At 35.3% G+C, this 14,897-nt stretch overlaps 1 protein-coding gene across 11 annotated transcripts in view; it reads right to left on the bottom strand.

The window, feature by feature from the left end:
- The window catches only part of Kiaa0825 (KIAA0825 ortholog), a 422,279-nt gene that overhangs the window by 178,756 nt on the left and 228,626 nt on the right, over nt 1–14,897 (bottom strand). The gene's annotated exons all lie outside the window — the stretch shown is intronic.

Raw genomic sequence — 14,897 nt, 5'->3', positions numbered from 1 at the left:
GAACATGGTCAGACATTCAGCATACGATGATAGAGTATCTGATAAAAATTACCATGGAAGTAATCTAACATAAGTCCTAAGTCCTAACTAGAGTTATGTCAAGGGAAGAGGTAGTACACATTAGCTGATAAACACTGAATGGGCAACATGGTCCATGTTCCTAGAATTTTGCTGTGACAATCTGAAATAAATTTCAAATTCCATATGTCATACAAAATGAAAGCTTCTAGGTTCACTTTGAAAAGGTTCTTGTCATTTGCTTATTTAATCAGACAACCATAAGATTCTCATAATGGGTTTCTTAATTGCATTTAGCATGACTAGATATACATGGGAGTATCCATATATTTATTCATATAAATATCTTGAAAATTTTAGTGCACATGGAAAATACGCAAGACCTACTTTTGTTTTGTGAAATTGCAGAATACTTGTAAGTAGCAAGGGTGACCTCCAGTGTGCAAGCTGGTTATGCCAGAAAAGTGTTGCAGTCACAGAGGCTGCTCTGACCTGTTCTGGGTCTGTGAGGGTTGCTAACAATAAGAAGAAAGGAAATTTTCCTTGTCAGAATGAGTTTGTAAGCTCAAAGCAATTACTTCGCCTTGACTTTGCTTTACCCCGTTTGTTAGTTTTACTTAGTTTTGAAGCTTATGGTATTGCTTACAGCCAGAATCTTGAAAGACCAGGGGAATTCAATTGGTGACTAATGAAAGCTAGAAAACTGCTACCCTTTTGCATGATCTGGTTGGGATTTGAAGTTTTTGAAAGCTCTGAAGAATAAGCTGAATTTATACAATCTGAAATAAAAAATTCCAAAGTAATGTTCTTTAAATGTCTCACAGTAACATGAAACAGTAAAACTATTTGACGGAATTCCTGTGCACAGTTACTGACCCACAAAATAGCAAAACTAATAACCACAAAAACAGAATGCAAGTTTTCAGGAAGTCTTCAAGATCAAAACCTTTTGCTGTACATAATATTTATTTTTCTAAAAAGCTAATGGCTTTGCATGCTAAATAATACAATTTCTATCTATCTCTAATCTCAACACAATAAAACTATTCAACAAAAAGATAAAGAGTGATGTTTTCTTCACAAAGCCAATCCAACATCATTTATTTATTCCTTTTGATTTCAGGTTATAGAAATTATCTCTAACTACCACAGAATTTTTCTTTGCAGATTAAAAAAAAAAAAGACTACTTGAAACTTTGAGGGGAATGAGGTTCCTTTCAAAAGATTTCATTAGTACAAACCCTGAGTTCTGCCTTAACTAAGCAGACCACACAAAAGGTCTAATTAGATGGGTGCCCACCAGCACTCCTGCCCTGGTCCGTGTCACGCTCTCCATCAGGAGCACCTACTTTCAAATGTCTATGCTATGAGGGTCAGAAAATTTGCTCCAGGCTGACACTTAGCATGAAAAGTATAAGGTTTAGGATGAATTGCTTAATGTGAATATTCATAAAAATCAATATGGACTTAAGTTCCTAGACAGGAAAAAGTATGAATAACTGCATGTAATCTAGCCTGTTTACCTGGTTTATAATGTAGTTTGATGCATGTATGCATAAAACGCTTATTGATAATAGCATAAATAATTACATTATTGAAAATTCACATTGGTGATAATATGTTCAAAGTGTAATAAATTATAAATTATGGAATTCCCAAGAATGTTATAATCTGTTGTGATAATCATTCCTTTGGACTTGTTATGATTTATCATGACAGGAGTCTGTGTACTACCTGCTAAGAAATGCCTGAAGATACCCTGACATGATGGGCCTTAATGGCTCCAAAGGAACCATTATTGTCTATTGTGCTAATATTTTGCGTGCTAAAAAGGATCCGCAGAAGACTTCTAAGCCAGGCCTTTGCGCATCACATCATAATGAGGCCTTGGTCTGTTTTGTCAACGATATAGTAGCATTAAAGTCATGTTCCTGACTGTATACAATTATAGTTATGAAATTTTTATCAATGATTTGCTCAGGATACTCTTTGAGTACTCCCAGAAGAAAACATCCTTTGAATATCATTTAAATTGCTTCATTTAAATTTTTTATTTTTGAATGTCATATTAAATGTGTTAAAAATCAGAAAATATTTGAAGAAAAATTAAATTTACCTTATCAAATTATTTTTTAAAATACTATTTTCTTTTTAAAATCAAATTAGACTCTATAGTATCTCCCAAAGATAACTTTGTAAACAAAGAAGATACCTTTTGCTTTCTTTTATATAGAGGGTACAAATCAAAATTTTCGGGAGCATTTCACCTTAATTCATACATACAGAGCCATACCAATCTATACATACAGATACTAGCAGAGACTCTACATTTTAAAAATGCACAAATACTTATTACATCTTATATATTTCTAGCTAAATAAAATTTAAAGACAAACATCAGGTTTTGTATTCATCTCAAAGTCAATATAATACTTGATTATTGAACATTTGGACAAAATGATGTGTTAGAATGCATTAGGATTCTTTGTTACTTGAGACGTCAATCTTGAAATGTTGAGTATCTTTAAATACTATGACTTATGAGGTGGTACATAGTAATAGAAAGGGTATGTATAAAAAAACGTAAATAAGAACTATCAAGAGAGCGAATTAAATTCCAGCCTGAGCTAACAGTGATAGCTCCATTTTAAGTTAGAGAAGAGAAGAAGCTGTGAAGAAGAGACTACCTTCTCATCCCAGCCATTCGAGAAAAACCTGTACGGGCACAATGCCAGCTAGATTCATGGAGCATGTTGAAGATCAAGAATATTTTTAAAAAGTATCAGATGCCATACTTTTATGGAAGGAATGCTAGTGAAATGTCTTGTCATGTAATTTTATACAAATGCATTAAGTATCATAAAAAGTGGATACAGTGCTCTTTTGCGTTATTGATTTTTAATCAATACTTTCTCAGACATGACAGGCTGCACAGATTTTTTAGTACAAGAGTATTTTCTGTTTTTAATCTCAGCTCTGTTCTTATGAAACAATGTTTTGGCAAAGTCGGCAATTCCTTAAATGAAAAAAATTCCCCCTTCCCCTTCTAGGTATCAGGAGACCATTTTAATTCACTCACCAGGGAAACTCTCAGTGGGACTGGTGTATCGGTGACATAGGAGCCAATATTCTAGCTATCAGTTTTCATCCAGCCTCGCTGGACCTTTACATTACGGCTGCCCCACATTTATTGTTCTTTCATTGCATCTGTCAGCATTTCCTGACAGCACATTACAGAGCACATGGCTACAAAGTCAGTATCAATCAGTCCACGATCATGCACATATAAGTAGCAGACTATTGATAATGGGCCTTAAATCAGATCATCATGGCTTAAGCATAAGATTCTTAAAAGGCAAGAATCCCAGGGGAACTGCTAGTTGCCTGCACCTGTTGGAAACCCCGGAAGATGGTTTTCCTACTACGTACCACCTGCAATTGCAAAAGAAGAAGAACGTGGATGTGATGAGCGCAGGCAGATACCCAGTGTAACACACTGCACTCTGTAAAATGAAGCATGGGAGCAAAGGTAGCAAGCAACACAGCTTAGCTGTATTCAAAAACCATAACATCCAGTATCTCCCTTCCTACTAATGAAGCAACCTCCCGGGGACTTGTGTATACCTCACGTGGATAACAGCGGTTGCGTTGTGTTTTGGCGAAACACATTTGAAAGCATTTCAACTAGATGTGGCCATTTAACAAGAAAAGTAAGAGAATTCAGAGTTTAGAGGGGTTCTACACCAAACTCCAGGCACGATGTTAAAAACAAAGGCATCTAATTTCGGTCCGACATAAATAATAAAACAAAACAGGAGATGCGTGCAAATTTAGTAACATGAAATTTAAGGTGATAAACAGAGTGGGGGCTGGCTTCTTGTTTAGTATTCCTTAGTTATCACCATAATTGCTGCATGTCTATCATCACTAGCAAAAGAAAAAAGTGTCTTTCTCAGCTGCTCCCTGCTTGTTTTGTTCGCTGTATTCTTGTAAAGTGGGAGAAAATAAGTGTCATTTAATGAATAGTGCTATTCTTTGTCTGACAGCTTCATATCTGTTAGGTGTAGGAGGCCCTACTACTTTCTTTCTCTGATAATGTTTTTGACAGTGTGCTAAATTCCTCCCCCAAAAGGCTGGCGTGTATATTCTGCTAACAGGGGCTTCATCTCTCCTGAATGGGTGCCCTCTTTTAACCCCCTTCAGCTTCTGTTCTTACATTAATTGAGCTGATCAGATTGAGCATATGAATTTGTCTTTGATGTATTCGTATGTTTAGTTGACGTTGCTCTCTCTCTCATTGGCAGCGGACAGAGCTCTCAGACAAATAGGACTGTTACCATGGTAACAGGCAATAGCTAGGGATCTCTTGAAAAATATTTTTATTTCAAAATTCAAACTGGAAAATTCTCACTGGATATGGTTCTCAGTTCTAAACGTGTCATATCTAATGATGAATGCAATTAGGAATCCCACCAGTGTTTTAAATAATAAATTAGCCTAATTTTCTAGGCCTGGCATGATGACATACAAATACTAAAAAGGCGTCTTCTTTTTAAAATCTATAACAAAGGACTTATTAATGACTTTTGTTCTTAGGATTTCAAATTAAAATGGATGGTAGGCTAATGATAGTGGCTTTATATCTGCTGAAACCAAAGGCCTAGAGGTAATCTTTACTATTTTTTTTTTTAAAGAAAATACTTCAAGCTGCTGTGATATGTGGTTATTTCATTTTAAAAAAGCAGGTGTAGAAGCCCTTCTATAAATGTTGAATGCTATAGCAGTTGGTAAATCTCTGTGGATAAAAATGCCCGTAGCCATGTTTAATTACTGAGCTCATGTGAGAGGGACGGCTGGTGAACATAACTGTTATATTCCACTACCATCTCAGAGCTCTGTGGCATTCAAGCCTTGACTAAGCCACTGCAATACAAGGGAAATATAAATATTTCAATGTGAGATAGAAATTATAATTTTAAACTTAATTTATTCATGACTATATAATTCCAGTTGTATTAATTATTGTTTCTTCGGGTCTCACCATGTCTGGCATAGAGGACAATGGATGGTTCTATACCATCGGACACTTTCAAAGTCCTGACAGAATGTATCAACACATTTTAAAGGTCATTAAATACACGCCACATTGCTTTATTCCGTGAACTCCATTGTTGTACTGTGTGGCTTCTTTACTATCTGTGACTGTCTGCTCTCTGTCCAAGTACTCTTAGCTTTCTCATAGTCACTGGTAAATGCACTAATTTTTTTTTTTTTAGATCTAGTAATAAAACTGAGCAAAGAGATGGATGTTTTGGGTTTCTCTAAAGGAAATGGTTCTTAATTTTTAGGATGTCACCATACGCATGAATGAGGTTAAAGTGAAAATGAACACCAGCTTCTGTCTATAATACATGTTCTCTGCCCATACTGATATGACACTTACACTGCACACATTAAGAAGTTTGTGTTGAAAGTAAAATATTATAAAATAGTAAAGTGACATAGTATGTATTTATAAGCAGTTGTGAATTTCTAATCTTGTACTTTTACATAACAACTGTCATCCTAGTCTAATACATCAATATTTTATATTTTATTTCAGGTTTTGCTACTAAATCGTTTGAATTTTTTTACTGGAAATGAGCACAGTATTTTCTAACACACACACACACACACACACTAATAAGAATCCTCAGCAAACAAATACCTGAACACTGCAAAGGCCTGTGGAGAAGGGAACTGGCTTCCCTTTGCCGTTTTCCACCTTGTTCATCAGAATAACCTACAGCGAAGACTATAGATCCCACTGACCTCAGAGTTCACCGATGGTAGCAGCCTCCTGAACACGAGCTGGCCAGTATGCACATCTGGAGGGTGCTGCCTGGAATGCTGGCCAGGTGTGGTCTGAAAGAACACAAACCTCACTCCACTTTCTTTATGGAGGCCGTAGTCGCCTCTGATGTAGGGCAGAATGCCTTCTTTACTTTAGTGGGATGACAAAAAGTCATTTTTGAAAGAAGCGCATTAGCAAAAGTTCTGCCTTCAGTAAGGAAGAAAATGTGCAATGTGTGTTTAGAGAAGACGTCGTTCACTCAACAACTGGTTATACAATCCTTAGACCTCTTTGTAAGACCTCACTTTTTATTGTTATTGTTGTATTACAGCTGTGAGATAGGGTCTTACTATGTAGACCAGGCTGCCTCATAGTAACCCTTCTGCTTTGCTTTCAAGTGCTGAGATTACAGGTGTGGGGCACCATGCCTGGATAAAGCCCTTTGTGTGTGTGTGTGTGTGTGTGTGTGTGTGTGTGTGTGTACATGCTTCTGTGAATGTGTGAGTGTGTTCCTGCATATGTGTGCTGTGTGCGTGTGTGTATGCATGTGCACCTCTGTGATTAGGCTGTACTTTCTGACCAACAGTCCACTTTGTCTATCGTATTGGAACTATAAACGTGCTCTGCTATGCTCTGCTTCAGCTTGAAGCCCTGAACTCAGTTCTTCACACTTGCGTGGCCAGCAGTTAACTCTGAGCCATTTCTTCAGGACACAGCTGAGCCGGGCTACCTTAGGGTCTACAATGATAAGGGTGTGACAAGGACAAGAGGAACGCTCCTCTGCTTCTTTTTACCATGATTAAATTATATAGTGAGAAATGAGAAAGAACTCTGTTTTCTCTCTCAGGAACCAAGAATTATAAACCTGGGCGGGAAGGAAATGAATTGAGAGTGCTTCTTGTCCCACCAGAAAAGCCCTGAAAATCCTTCCTGTCTTCAAGGCTGTGACCATTTCCCAGCTGAGAGCATCGAGAAGTGACTGCACACACTAGTCAGCACAGCTCCAGACTCATGTTGGAGAGGGATGGCTTGCTTTTAATGTTGAAAATATTTGGGAAATACAGAAAATAGTTTCCTTTTGTCCCTTGTACTTCACAGATCTCCAAATACAGAGTGGGTCACTAACTTAGCACTGAGGCATAAATCAGCTCCATTAAGTGTCCAGCAAGCCAAAATGAAAGCTAAAAGCATATGGTTCCTGACATCTATGCTGTGTCCCACAACAACAGGGATACAACTTGAAGGCAATGTGGGGCAGAGGGAAGAGACCTAGATTTGGAGTCAGAATGACAGGGTCAGACATTTCTCACTAGCATCCAGACCTTAAGTGACCTTCCTAAGCCGTAACATCTTCATCTGTAAAGCAGGGATCACAATGTGAGCCCCTCATAGTGACCGTGCAGTGGAAGCGTGAGAACAAACAAGAATGTGCTTCTAAAACATGGACTGGGGTTGAATGTACACTCTCCACGTTTTAAAACTTACGATCACACACACTGACCTTTCTATGTCAGTTTCATTTCTCCACAAAAACCTTCAAATTATCCTTACCCACCATGCTAATTGAGCTTTACAGCACTCAATCTGATGTTTCAATCTTAAATCTGAATCATTCATTTTTAAAACCACATTGATTCTTCATGAAAATTTATAAAAATCTTTTTTATAAAATATTGAACTTAAAATTTCTATGTAGCACTTTTTTCTACAATGGAATATATTTTTGGATTTCACAGGCAAAAGTTAACTATTCTACTATTCAGCAAATTATAATGAAAAAGGAAATATAAAATAATTTATTTTGTTACAAATACCTAGTTTTATTCATTTTGGGGAATTTAAATATAGACTCACCATTAGTAATTTTGTCTATTCTCAATGAAATATAAACCTTTATGACTATATTTGATTATAAGATAGATGTAAAGTTATAAAAGATAGTTATAAATACACAAAGCTCTTCCTTTGTTATAAACAGATTATGTCCTAAAATTTAACTGGTAAATTATTTATTAAGAACTTAGAACACATTTTATCTGAAAACAACATTAATGTGGCATGATGAACCCAAACTACTTCAAAAATACATCTGAAAAATTATCACAAAATTAATAAATATACATGGGTAAAAATTACCTATAGAAAATACACATCAGCCTTTGATAAACCCAGGAAAACAATCCCAAGTTCTTCCCCTGATGGATGGAGAATTGGAATAAGGACAGCTGAACTCTGAGAAAACAGACACAAACTTCTTTACTTTTAGAAGAAAATGTCTCAAAATATCATGAACAGACAGAATGATGGGTGACCTTCATGTTCTTTTTGTCACAATTATTATCACAACAACTACCACCAGCTCCATCATCTGTTACTTATAAGAAAGTCAACAGTTACTACCAACAATAACATGAAATATAAGAAATATGCAGGCTGAGGTTTGTGGGAGGAATTAGATTAACCCAGACAATCTAGGGGACACTAGTACTATGGCAGCATGAGAAAGAAAAGATTAGTAACTTGAGAGGGTGCCTCCATCTCTACATTTCTCAGTAAGGTCTCACAAAGCTTATGATCAACTCAGGGAGATGGAGAAACACCACAAGAAACCAGGATAAAGAAAAGTGCATGCCAGCAGATGGTGATGTCAGGTTCACAATGTGGAATCAGAATATAAAGAAAATCAGAAGAAAGCAATCCCTGAAGCTGGAGAATGGCTGTGCTTATAGTGATGTGGGTGATGGATGCAAGGGGGGATCAAGGATGCATCCCTGTATGTCATCACCCCTTCCATTTTTCAGAGCCTCTCCTGGTGCCACCTTCTCTTGGTTTACTTTCTAGTCAGTGACCATGCTTTCCCAATGTCCTGCTCTGAGCTTCTAGCTGTTAAAGTCCCTAAGCTTAGTCCACTGCCTCCAATTCAGGCTCCTGCTCCATTCACTGCCTTGAAGCCAGATCAAGAGTATTATCTTCAAAAGACAACTCTTGTCCCACCACCATTTCAATCCTCTTCTAGGCTCCTGATATCTGCAATCATGATCACCCTCATAGCTAAGCTGAAATTACGAGAAATCTCTCCTTTTCTGCTTCACACCTTTCTTTCCATAGTCCCCCCCCACCCAATGAAGCTGAGTGTTTCATATTGTTTACCTCAGGATCTTCAATAGAGATGCACAACTAACCAACATCAACCCATTTCCAGTTGAGATAATTGCAATCTCCTACCATGTATTTCTACTCTTCATACCTTTGAGCCTGTTCTTTGAGATTAGAGACAGTGTTTGAAACACAAGTCTGAGTACATCCCTTCTGGCCTATTACTCTTTTACGGAGTTCTTATCACACAAAATCAGTTACATATGCAATAGGTCCTATTGTCTCCTTACCTTCTCTACTATCACTAGAGCTCAGTCATAATTAGATAATAAAAGAGCTACCTGAAACTGATTTCAGAGACTTGCTTTCAATGTTACACACTTGCTCATGGATGCCTTTTCTGGCTACTCTATTTTAAATAACCCACTTACACACACACATATACACACACAAACATATGCATGTGTGCATAAGTGCATACACATGTGCACAAACGCACACAAACACGCGCACACACTCACCATGCCCTTCTTCTAATCTTTGCTTTACTTCATAATTTTTACTACTACCTAATATTATATTAACATTTCTGAGTTCTTCTGAGACTATAAATTTTATGAAGATAAATATGTTAACCAGCTTGCTCTGTATACACCCATCTCCCCCATCCCTAATAGTAGGCGCTTAACATACACTTTAATTACTCATTTTGACTCACTTTGACATTCTAAAACATTCATTTTTTTTATGTTGGAAAAAAGTGGTCAATCACACTGATACATAAAAAGCGTTCTTTACAACAAAAGGGTATTATTGTACTTGCAATATAAATTCCAGATTTAATTTGTACACTTGTGTTTCAGACAGTGATTTTTAAAACCAGTTAGGCCTTTCCAAAAGTGGCTAAGATTCAAAGTGAGTACTTTCTAGAATTGTGTTCTAGGAGAGGAAAAAAATGAAAAGGCTGACAAATTCTTTATTCATACTTTTGAAATGTGCTCTGTGGTTTAAGGAGTAATTATGTAACTCTTCCTCATAAGATTTTGTTAAATATTTCACCATTTGACAGTTTGTCTTACAGTTTTTCACATTATATTTGGAGTTATGAACTAAACCATAAATTATTTCAAGTAGCAAATCTAAAGGTTAGGAGTTTATTTAAGTTAATGGGTTAAATAACACAACTATCTAAGAGTAGCAAGTTTGAAGAAATACAACAATCTTTCAAAAATTACAAAAGTGAAATTTCCTTATCCCATGTACTCACACAGTCCCATGTAATCACACTATTCCTGCACTCACACTGTCCTGTATACTCCCACTATATCATGTACTCACACTATCCCATATAGAAACACTAGTCCAGTATTCACACTGTCTATGCATTCACACTATCCTATGTACTCCCACTATTCATGTAGCAAAACTATTCCATGTCATCACAGTATTACAGTATTCATACTATCCTATATGCTCCCACTGCATGTAGTCACACTATATCATATATTCACATTCCAAAATACTCACACTATCCCATGTATACACACTATATCATTTGTACACACTATATCCCATGTTCTATACACTATATCAGTACTTACATTATCTGATGTACTCATATCGTTTCATGTACTCCACTATATCATGTACTCACACTTTATCATGGCTATTATGCAACTTTAAGTGATCAAATTCCCAACTTCTACAGAGTACTGTCTTTGTGCCAGGTACCATTTGTATTCATCCATTTAATAATATACAACATCACTGAAATAATATCACAAATCTGCTTCTTTTTATAGGTCAGAAAGTAGAGCTATTGATAGGTTGGCTGTCAATAAATATCACACAACTTTCCAGATTGTAGACCTGAGATTTCAACCTAAGTGGTTTGGCTCCTGGATACGTAAACATAATTGCCATGAAATGATATCACATGCACTTCCTAGAAAAGCATGCTTTTAAAAAAAATCACAGGATATTGTAACAAATGATTGTAAACTATAAATTCTATTCTAGAATTACTACTATGAATCCTAAGCAAACAATGGGCATCTTAGTATTTTTTTAAATTGTTTTTACATAATTTGAGCAGGCAGAAAATCTAAAAGTCATACTAGTGATGAATCCTGTTTTGAGTGTTTCCAAGACTAAATTCTCATTAATTTCACCCCTGATTTTCAACAACTTTAATATTATTCTTATTGGAAAGTAGAAATGAATGAACCAAAATAATATAGATATCAAAACTCTTTCAGCACAGAATAATAGACATGTAAAGGCATGTGAGTTTAATATCTTAAAATTTTCTATCATTCCTATCATTGTGTCTTTTTTAGCTAGACAACCAATACAACCTATTAATAACTGATCATACTAATGCAAAGCATACCAAAATGGCTAGAAATTAAGCCAAGGATACCTGTATATAATGTACTTGGCAATTATAGTACTCATACATCAAATGCGTAAACTAATACTGTTTTAAAGTCACTATAAACATCTATACATTAGATTGTTGAATGCTCTGCATTCTACAGGCAAGCTTTGTGTTCCAGCTGTAGCAGTAAAATTACTGAAGCAGTAATTCTCTTAATATTTAAATAATATATTAAAATTTAATTTTCAGCACCTGGAAGAATCTGTTTGCGTGCCAGCAAATGAGATAGCTGGGCCTGGAGCTCCTATACATATGGGACTAAAAAACAACCTATCACAAATAATTACTAAGCTAGAGCAGCTGTAGTCACCACAGCACTCATTTCAAAATCAGGTCAAAGTTGCTTGAATTCTTTTCCATTTTCAAGATAACCTGAGAATAAATTCTGTAATGTTTATCCTTTTCTATTTTTCTCATTTTTAGATATTATTTATCTTTCCTGATAACCACAGATTGAGGTGGAAAGAGTAGTAACAGCCTCTTGTGATTATTTTTTCTTCTGCTTAAGCTGGGCATATTAAAAAACAAATTAGCTGCTGATTTCTTAGTGCTTATTTTAAGCCTTTTGTGACTGCTCTGATCAAAGCTCATGTGTTTGTTATATCTGTTTATAGGAAGTCTTACAAATTCTGTGACTACACAAGCAAATCTAAAGCTTGTGCGCTGTTGTATATATTTGGCCTTCCAACACATATCATATTTGTAAAGTCTGAGCCTAAGTACAGACACATACACAATATTAACAAAATGCTTTTCTATGTGTTTCCATGTATGATACAATCTGATCCTCATATTGAAGAAATATACAAAATGATGAGCTTCTTATTTATTATGTGAACATGCTTCTGGGGGAAGGGATAGACAACTCAAGATTCAAAACCATTTTATATGCTTTTGTTCACACTTTGGAAGGGATATAAAATCCTTTCAAAGAATGATTTTTTTTTTATGGTCACAGCTCCTAAGTTCACAAACCTTCTAGAACTAGCTGGGGGTTATGTCTCCCATATCTCGGTATCCCCAATATACTCACTAAGAAACGAAGATCAAATACAAAGAATTTAGAGGGTTAGAGTGATTCACATTTCTTTTCTCAAACGCTCAAGACAAAAAGAAAATTATCTTGAAAGGTATACTTAGTGAAAAGATGGCAATGGAAATAAATTCCTATTAAGTAGAAATTTTAATTCCCCTGAATTAATTTTAGATTTACAAGCAGATCTTTGGGTATAGAAAATTATCTAAAGGTCCAGTTCTGGCATGTAAATTGTCACATCCTCTACCTGATACTTAGAAAGAAAATAAATTAAGATTTTATTTTGTTAGAGGGAAAGATGAGGATTAAAGTGTAGGGAAAATTTTACCAAGAATTTGTATAGTATTACCTTCAATCATTTTGATGCAAGTCATTCATACCACCGCCATGCTAACAAGGCATCCAATTTACTAAACAATGAATAGTGAAAATACATTTAAAAGGTACAAATGACTGTCCAAAGAATGACACTGAAAAATATTAAGTAATAGCTCTACCTCAAGATAAGCCTCAGCATTAAAGGGTTTTAATGAAGAGAGCCTTCAAAGGCTAAATCAGGAGGCATTGATTAGATTGCCTCTAACTTTGTGTTTTGACACCTTCGTCTTTCGTGGCATTATATTGTCTCTGTGCATCTCACAAAGGAAGCATTTTACCAGGCCCACACAAGAACAGGAGACAGCAATGCATATAAAAGAGACTGTCAAGGGTGTGAGCCAAAATGGGTCTCATTTGGATTTCAAGTGAAGAAAACTCCTAATGCATCTCATTACAATGTATGTGAACCTCTGAAAAGAAGGATGGATTGGGATTCTCATCCCTATTAATTTATTGAAATGGATTCAGTTTTTTCCTTGTATATCAGGAGAGACCATGTGTTTCAAGCAAGGTAACAATATTATAGTTCCAATAACCAAAACTGCTATGATTTAGTATGTCCTTCTTGCCTTGATAATTATAATTTGCACTTAAATACAAATCCTACAATTATATAGCAATAAATATTCTTTGTTACAATCAATTTTAAAGAAATGAAGAGGCTACACAGCTTTGTTACAATGTGGGTTTTTTACCATTGAAATTTAATTTTCCCCTAACTTCTGCCTTTTACATGTTGACTTTTTATTTCATTGAGGAATTGTGAGCATGTTGTAATTAAGATAACACCAAGGAAAGCCATATTTTATTGAAACATAGTGAAAAGAAAATGAGACAAAGTCTCAGCTCTCTAGTCACCATGCTGTCTAGTTTATTATACCTTCCTCACAGGAATGGCATGGGAATCAAGGTGCCTATTAGGCAATGATTGTGTCTGAAGTACTTACACTTACCTAATTCCCCAACTTCATTATAATGATATCTACCATTCAAAAAATCCAGTCCTTAACCACAGAGAAAGGCCATGATCTAATGCAGGTAGACATCCCAAGTAATGCCACAAATCCACAGGCCTGCAGATAGAAGACATATGCTCTCATTGCTCCTTAACACCATTAACATTTAGAGATGATTGATTATGGCATACCAACAGCATTCTGTGAATGCAGAGCTGATCTATTTTTTATGTAAATCATACAACCTGCTAGTCAAATTAAAGGTTAAATATACATAAAGTCTTAAAATAAAATACAGATAATCTTTCATATAGAACATGGACCCGTGATATACAAAGTCAAATATAACAGGAGCCATGGATTCATAGGATGCCTCCTGTTTAAACCCAGCAAAACAGCATGACTATGTCTTCCTAGGTTGAAGTGCATTTTAATAGAAAGGAAATCATATGACCACAACTAAGAAGAATTAAAAATTATAGCTAGAAAACACAAATAGAAAAATATATAATCAAAAAAATGTATATTTTATTTATCTACATTTCAAATGTATCTATCCCCTTTTCCGATCTCCACCCCCGAGAAACTCCCTATCCCATCTTCCTCTTCTTGACTTTCTATAAACAAATTCATATTTATTATGTAAATTTTTCACATATGTGGTTATAAATGAGTCACAGAAAAGACAAAAGTCTGATAATATGTATACATACATGTTGATATGTATGCTTATGTTATTGAAGCAGTATAAATCTATGTATAAATGACCTCAATTAACTTCAGCAAATCTCAATTAACTTTAGCTTAAAACTGTCTTTACCAGAATGTTTTTATATCAATCTGGAACTTAGACAATAGGAATGTTTTTGGTAGATTATAATTAAGTTAGAATGATATACATTTCTTATTTTTGTCTTGACAGTTCTTGTATTCTCAGGCAAAGCCTATTACAAACAAATATACAGCAGGTTACTTGTTGAATAATGTATTTCAAGTAGTTAAAATTACCAGGGACTTGCCTAAGATCTACACATAAATACATATTTTGAACTTAATTTTTATCACTGCATTGAATACATGAATATATTTTATAATCTACTTACAAAACAGTTAATATCTGAGTTTTTAAAGGACATAACA

Source organism: Mastomys coucha, unplaced genomic scaffold (assembly GCF_008632895.1).
Source record: "Mastomys coucha isolate ucsf_1 unplaced genomic scaffold, UCSF_Mcou_1 pScaffold8, whole genome shotgun sequence".
NCBI lineage: Eukaryota > Metazoa > Chordata > Mammalia > Rodentia > Muridae > Mastomys > Mastomys coucha.
This window is presented reverse-complemented; position numbering and strand designations above follow the sequence as displayed.